An 8,002-nucleotide genomic window follows, 5' to 3' on the forward strand; every position below is an offset into this window, starting at 1 on the left:
TGCCGGCAGCACAGTCAGAAGGGCAATATCTATCAAATCCAGAAATTATAATTATTTTTTAAGTCCCCTCCCCCAACCCTACAAACATGGTCCTTGTATCCTAGAACCTGAGAAACAATTCTCAGCTGGAACATATTCAAAAAAACCAAAGCTGATCTCAGCCTAGCCCATTAAACAGCTTGTGAAGTAGCGCGCTCTCACTCACACAACACACACACACTCTCATAAACACTCATACATGCATGCCCTGGCAGACGGCTGTCCAAAGTAACTTTCCCTTCTCTCTCTCTCTCTCTCTCATCTCTCTCTCTCTCTTCTCTCTCTCTCTCAATTCTTGCCTCTCGCTCTCTACTATCTGCTGCAACATATACTCTCTAGGGAACTGCTTCTAAAAGGGATCCTCTATCCAAAGCGCTCTCTTTTGTCTCTTTCTCTCTCCCCCATCTTCTCTCTCGAGATTCTCTCCACTGGGAAGATTAAGGGGGGGGGAGTTGAAAACCTGCGAACGGAGAACTGTGCTATTTGCTCTCCACAAAAACCCACAGAGTGGAGCATCCAGAAGGAAAATATCATGTCACGTCCAGAGAACTTGTCCTTTCTTTTCTAAATGAGGTGCAGCCAAGCGTCAAGGTAGGAAACTTTTGTTCCAATTTCTTCATTCTGCCTGTGTATCGATTACATGCCGTGCATGTTAAGCTCAGCCAAGGAAACCTCTGCAGTTTTTTTGCAGTGGGGGAAAACCTTTTACTCTGAGATGGAAATTTTGCATAATACATACCACAACATGAAATGGACTGAATAAACTGTTTTTGTGTATAAAACGTTTTCTGTTGATGAAAATATAGATTCAATGAGGTAAAAACAGGGTTAGACAGTCTTTTTATAACAAGCATAAAACTATCCACATATCACAGCTAGAGTTTAAGATGCCACCAGGGTTCAGTTCGAATAAACAAAGATGCTATGTTGAACTCAAAGAAGTTGCTATTAAAAACAGGTGGTATTCTAATTCCTTCATGTCACTCGATGGAATCAAAATATGAACAAAGAAATCACTGTATAATTCTAGTCAGCATATGTATACTGATATTAGTTGCATAGCATTCTAAAAAAAAATGTGCTGTAGTGGTCACAGGGCTAGAATTGTCCAGAGCTCTATGAATGATTGATTTCTTTGTTCTGTTAATATTTATTAATTGTTTAATGTGCTCATTGTGGCTGGGGTTTTGCCATAAGTGTGAGATGGGACTTTCAAATGAGCCTGGCATTTTATTCCCTATGGATCCTGTGCCATTGTCAAATAAGCACTGGGGTACGCTGCAAGTCAGGGTTTCACGTTGATTCTCTCAACGACAGGCATTCACAACAAGGGTTTCAGATGATTTTTACTGCTTGGGTCTGCTTATGCTGGGTTGCTGCAATTTTCCACATTACGAAGGTGACTGTTTTCCAAGTAACTTCATTGGCAGTGAAATGTTTTGGGACATCCTGAGATTGGCCACAGGCGCTATTCAGACGCCAAATTTAGACGCAAAGATCTTCTTTCTTTATTTTCTTCTTCTAATTGTGGTGCAATGGTGATTTTTAGATGCCCAAGATTATAAGCAAATCAACCGAACGATGAGCTACACATACATTTTCTCTATCTAGACACCAGCCCTTTAAAAATCTTTGCTTGATGCCTCGTGGTTTGGTGTTACCCTGTGGGGACGTTTGCGGATTTGATCCCAGATTGTCTGATTTTAAAAAGTGATCAGCAAATGTGATTCCTTTCCTGAAATTCAAAACCTGAGACAGAGTAGGTCGGGCATCCTACCTTCTTTTGTGGGGACTTGATTCTTCAAGGCTAGACTTACTCAACACTGAATCAGTGAAAGATTTTCATAATGATTAGCTGGGACCATCTCCAATCTTCAACCTTTACTTCAAGCAACAGAAAAGAGGTTCTTAAGCAGTGTCTTCAAGCTAGTCCAAGATTTAAGGAAGGTACAAATTGGCAGTCTTTAGCGTGTGATCAGTGCGGTATCTCAGCGTTGACTTCATACTGCTTAACTAAAACCACATGCCTGGAAGTTGTGAAACACTGTTTTGATTTGTTATTCAGACAAGAAAAGTCGTGGATCAGAAAGATAGTTATCAAGTGATTGTTAGAGACAGGGGTTCTGGACAATGTATGGGGTGTGGCTCAGAGCCTGAGAGCAGATGTGGATACTCAGTAGTGTACAAAAGCCTGTATTTCACATTGGTACATTGCAGTTTGCTACTGAAATCCAGTCCATTGGACGGGAATGACATTTGGAGGCAGATTTTCAATGCGTGTTTAGTGTCACTGCTGGACAGTAATTTACTTGGTATTTAAACTCTTATCCAAAATAATAAACATTGAATATTGACTCTTTGGGCTAATTAGATCTTAGCAAAAATCGCCTACCTGATCTCACTGGCTACTGGTTCCGAGCTCCTGAAACACTGCTGTAATACCCTTTGTGGATTTTACTAAACGGTAACTCTCAACGCTGAGTCTCTGCATCACGCAATATAATTGTTGGCTGCAAACTAAACTGTTCCACAAGTGCGAGGAAGTCTATAAGGCGCGGTGTATTGAGAAACGAGCTACCAACATGTACTATCACGTGGTATCAGTAATTCCAGATGCTACTTTGCAGAGTTTGAATTCCTTTGTATCTCGTCATGTCCTTAAATCGCAATTAGTGCGCGATTTGAGCTATGTCAGGCATTGATTAAATGTATTATTTGGGGGTACATTAATTAGGTACATAAAATTATTTAATGACTGAAATAGTAGCGATTATTTTCAGTTTAACATGACTTTAGAATTGCAATCTGGATTCGATATCTTGCACATGAAAACAGTGCAATGTGTCAAGGCCTTCCTCCCGAATAGCAATGGGTCTGCAATGAAATATTTCTGTTCACAAATATCCATGAAGTTACTTTGGGGCAGAAATAAGGTAAAAGTTTAAATCTTTAAAATTCACAAACAAACATCTTACAGCGCCAGAGACTGGGTTTGATCCTGACCTTGGTGCTGTCTGTGAGAGTTTATACGGTCCCACTGTGACTGCATGCGATTCCTCCGGGTGCTCCGGTTTCCTTCCACATTCCAAAGACTTGGTTTTCAGGTTAATGTCTTCTGTAAATTGCCCCTGGTGTGTAGGATGCAATATTGGGATAACATGGAGCCAGTGTGCGGGTGATCAATGGTCGGTGTGGACTTAGTGGGCCGAAAGGCCTTTTCCCCGCTGCATCTCTAAACGAAAACTAAAACTAAACTGCTTGTTTAGTTTCAGTGTACTTTAGAGGCACAGAACCTTTGGCCCACCGAGTCCATGGCCATCCGCGATCCCCATACACTAGCACTATCCTATACACTAGGGGCAATTACAATCTTTACTAAATCCAATTAACCTACAAACCTGTACGTCTTTGGAGTGTGGAAGGAAACCGGAGCACCCGGGGAAAACCCACATGGTCATGGGAAGAACGTATAAACGCCGTACAGACCGCACCCGCGCAGCCAGATCGAACCAGGTCTCCGGCGCTGCAAGGCAGCACATCTACTGTGCTGCACCACTGTGCAGAACACCGTTAGAGTGAATTGAAATGTTCCCAACACATTTGTTTTGAATTTTGAATGTCCAGGTTTGAATCCACAGATAATAATAATAATAATATTAATAATAATAATAATAATAATATAAATATAATAATAATAATAATAATAATATAATAATATAATAATAATAATAATAATATTTTTTATTGTCATTGCACATAAGCGCAACGAGATTTGGTATGCAGCTTCCATCCGATGTCATAACAATAAATAAAATAGATTAGATAATTTCGAGAACAGATTATACAGAGAACATGGATTGTAACAAACCTTAAATAGTCAAACAGTCAACAGACTAAAGTGCAGATGTGTCTGTGCGACGTGACCATCCGAGGGAGACAGTCCAGGGGGGTGGGGGGCACTCAGCAGGGCCGGTTCAGAGCCGCTATAGCTCTGGGAATTAAACTGTTCCTGATTACAATATTACTTTTCTTAATGTACTTCCAACAAAGAAAAATGACAAAGGTTTTCAGAAACAACTTGGTTTCAAAACGACATTGCTGGTAATACCCAGTGGCCACAACGAAGAACACCTTTTAAAGACCAGATACATATCCACTGCAACGTTTCAAACGTTTCCCAACTGCTTTGTTTGTTCAAAGGCTAGTTTCACAATCGGAAAGTAGGAGTTTACCATCTGAAACACATTTAGATTTTATTTCTTATAGATGTTATCACCATTAGTGCTGATGCTAATAGTTCTCTTAATTCCCTACCATTAAGTACTAATTTAATCCTGAATTGTTAAAAATAATCAAATCGAATCTACAAATGATCAAATATATCCTTCCAGAATTATTCTGCTTTTATAAAATGAGATTATAATCAGATTATGGCGACTTGAATTCTCATTTAATGTAATATAATATAAAGGAACCGCAGATGCTGGTTTATACCAAAGATAGACACACAATGCTGGAGTAACTCAGGCAGCATCTCTGGAGAACATGGATAGATGTTGTTTTGGGTTGGGACCCTTCTTCAGGCTTTCTTTTTCATTTATTGGGATTTGGACATTGTTGCCAAGGCCATCAGTTATTGTTAATTCCTAATGCAGTTGAGAAGGGGGTGATGGTGAGTTCCTTCCTAAACCACTGCAGACCTTCTGGTGACGTTAAGCCTACAGCTGGGTAGGACATTGCAGGATATAGATTCAGCGAAGTTGAAGATAGAGCGATATGTTTTCAAATCAGGCTGGTGTGTCACTTGCAGGTGAACCTGAAATAGGTGATGATGTTGCAATGTGCCTGGCACACCTGACTTATTTGGTGGTGGAGGTCATGGGAGGAGCTGTTGGAGGAGGCTGGTTGAATAACTACAGTGCGCTTTGTACATGGTGAGCATTGCAGCCACTGTATGTGTGAGTAAGTACCACTTGATGGCAATGCCCACCGCACCTTCTGCCACTTTGCTGAAGATGGTTGGGCAGATTGGGCAGTAATTAACCACGTTGGTTTTTGTGAACAAGTCATGCCTGGACAATTTTCCACGTCGTCAGGTTAATGTATTGAAACAGTTTGCCTGTATGCACAATACATCTAGTGGAGGTCTCCAGTACCACTACTGGCTGGTCTTGTAGACTTGGCTGTATCTCGGTAGATATGAATCCAATGTCTCAGCCATTTCTTGATATCACCTGGAGTAAATCGAACTGGCTGAATGCCAGCTTCCGTGATGGTGGAGACGATCATCTCAGTACTTACGACGGAACATAAGATACTTCTGCCTTGTCTCTAGCATTCAGATTGAATCTACAAATGCTTGAGAATGAGGATTGAGGATCTCCTTGGGGACTTGTCCTTTTGTTAGCTGTTTCATTGTCTAATACCTTTCACAATTCTGGCAGGACTGCAGATCTGATCAGTTGATAAACTTAATTCTGTGAAGTCCTGTGTTGGAGCATCAACGGCTTATTTATTGTCACTTAAACAGAGCTATAATAAAATACTTGTTCTTCATGCAATCCGGTCAAATCACATGTTGGTACGATAGCTCGAGGCGACACAACGGTGCAGCGGTAGAGTTGCTGACTTATAGTGCCAGAGACCTGGGTTCGATCCTGACTACGGTGAAGTCTGTTCAGAGTTTGTACATTCGCCATGTGACCGCGTGGGTACTGGGGTTTCCTCCCACTTAAAGACGTAGAGGTTTGTAGATTAATTTTGCTTCAGTAAAAAATGTACATTGTCCGTAGTGTGTAGAACAGTGTGAGTGTACGGGGGGTTGCTGGTCGGCATGGACTCAGTGGGCCGAAGGGCCTGTTTCCACGCTGTAAACTAAACTGATGATCATCTTCTGGCCCAGCACACAGGGAGAGTTCAACCATTCAACCACTGGGGCTTCATCAGATTGGCACTGCATTATATGGTATGATAGATGATGTTTCCGACATGTTGTTTCACCCTCCTCTTTCAGCAATATAACATGATAGCAATAAGACTTTACTTTCCATCACAGTGAGGAGGTGTTGAAGATTCACTGTGATGGATGTTTATGTAAACTGTATTAAGTGTGGATCTTGTTTTTTTTTGTAATTTAAAAATTGTAGAAAATGAAATTTCGTTCAAACCTAGTTGTTTGAATGACAATAAAAGGCATTCTATACTAATCAAGGCTGGGATTTTCTAAGACCCAAATCTGACCCTTTATAATTATTTCTATCATGTTTCCAAACAAGAGGAAGGCGAAACGACATGTCAGAAACATCATCTGCTATACCTTTCAGGTTTTGGCAGGGTACCATTCTGCTGCTGCTGAAGGTCCACAGCAACTCATGGTTGGTTCTACTCTGTGGGACCTGTCTGAGTCCAGCATATTCAGAATAATTGTGATGCTACATAATACCACTGAGAAAAGTTGCAAAGTGCTGGAGTAGCTCAGCGGGCCAGGCAACATCTCTGGAGAACATGGATAGCTGACGTTTCGGGCCAGGACTGAAGAAGGCTCCTCACCCGAAACGTCACCTATCCATGTTCTCCAGGGATGCTGCCGGACCCCCTGAGTTACTCCACTTACTTTGTGTCTCTTTTTGTAAACCAGCATCTGCAGTTCCTTGTTTCTTCTCATGCGACTGAGTGTGTCTTGGTGATGACAAGTAATGTTGTCTGTCACAGGTATATCGGGGAGGTCAAAGTCAGGCAGGTTCAACCTGCAACCCACAAAGCTCTGGTCCTTTGTCACTGCAATATCAGTTGCCCTTTGATCCAGCTGCAACAGCTTCTCTGGTTGAAGTCACCTCCTTTCAGATCCGTCTCCAGCCTTCTCTTCATGGTAGATGCCCGTTTAAGGCCCATCTGGCAGGCTACCATCATCACTTCTGTTCGAAGACAATGGTTCTGGGTACCTGGTTCTAATGAGGGTAAAGCAGCTTGTTCCAACTCAAACTTTGTGACTTCCTCAAAGGTAAGATAATATTTCCCAGTGGTTGCTGCAATAAATCATTTCCTGAAAATAGAGCAACATGAAAATTCTTTATGGCCATTAAAGGGACAGGAGACTGATTTATCCAGTGATATCTTCCATTGCCTTCACTCAGATAACAAAGTGTGCAACTTTATTGTATTGTACTCTATTCTATTGTATTTTAATCAACCAAATTACCACCCAATCTACTCTGCCATCGGTAAAGTGGTGAAACGTGTTGTTGATGGTGCTAGTAAGTGTACTTGTACGCCAATAATCTGCTCAATATCGCTCAATTTGGGTTTTGATGAACCACTTGGCTCCTGATCTTGTTATAACATAATTAACAATAAGATGTCACTGATCATCCTTGACATCAGTGCGGCATTTTCACTGAGTGTGGCATCGAGGTAGACAACGGCAAATGTTGCAACGTGAGAACATACCTGCAGGAGATCCTCGGGCCTGTGTCCTGGGCTCAACCATCTTCAGCTGCTTCATCCATTTTATCCCTGGTGCTATAATGTCAGAGGTGATATTGGCTGATGATTGCAGAGTGCACAATTCAACTTGCAGTTTCACAGGAAATAGCCCAAGCTTAAATGTAGCAAGACTAGATGACTTTCAACCGAACACTGAAAAGTGGAAACTACATTTGTCCTCTCAAAGAGCCAGGAAGTGACCATCCCAAACCCATAAGATTCTGACCTCTTGTCCTTCAGATTTGATGGCTGAGTCCATCATCATGAACATTCTACATTTTTCCATAATATCAAGCGATCAATGTCCCAGTATCATGTGTTGGATGTTACCTCCTAACGCCCTAAAGTCCTTCCACTATCTACAAGGCACAAGTCAGATGAGTGCAGGGCCAGCAATTCTCCAGAAGCTTGATTTAGTTTAGTTTGGAGATACAGCATAGAAATCGGTCTTTTGGCCCATTGAGTCCACACTGACCATCGA

The 8,002-nt window shown here is 41.6% G+C and overlaps 1 protein-coding gene across 1 annotated transcript in view; it reads left to right on the top strand.

Annotated features, from left to right (window-relative positions):
- The first annotated feature begins 429 nt into the window (after positions 1-429).
- The window catches only part of col8a2 (collagen type VIII alpha 2 chain), a 177,573-nt gene continuing 170,000 nt past the window's right edge, over positions 430-8,002 (top strand). Inside the window, exon 1 of the mRNA XM_033045146.1 lies at positions 430-630. The gene's annotated coding sequence lies outside the window, so the exon portion shown is untranslated. The remainder of the gene's footprint in view (positions 631-8,002) is intronic.

Source organism: Amblyraja radiata, chromosome 27 (assembly GCF_010909765.2).
Source record: "Amblyraja radiata isolate CabotCenter1 chromosome 27, sAmbRad1.1.pri, whole genome shotgun sequence".
In the NCBI taxonomy this organism is placed as follows: Eukaryota; Metazoa; Chordata; class Chondrichthyes; order Rajiformes; family Rajidae; genus Amblyraja; species Amblyraja radiata.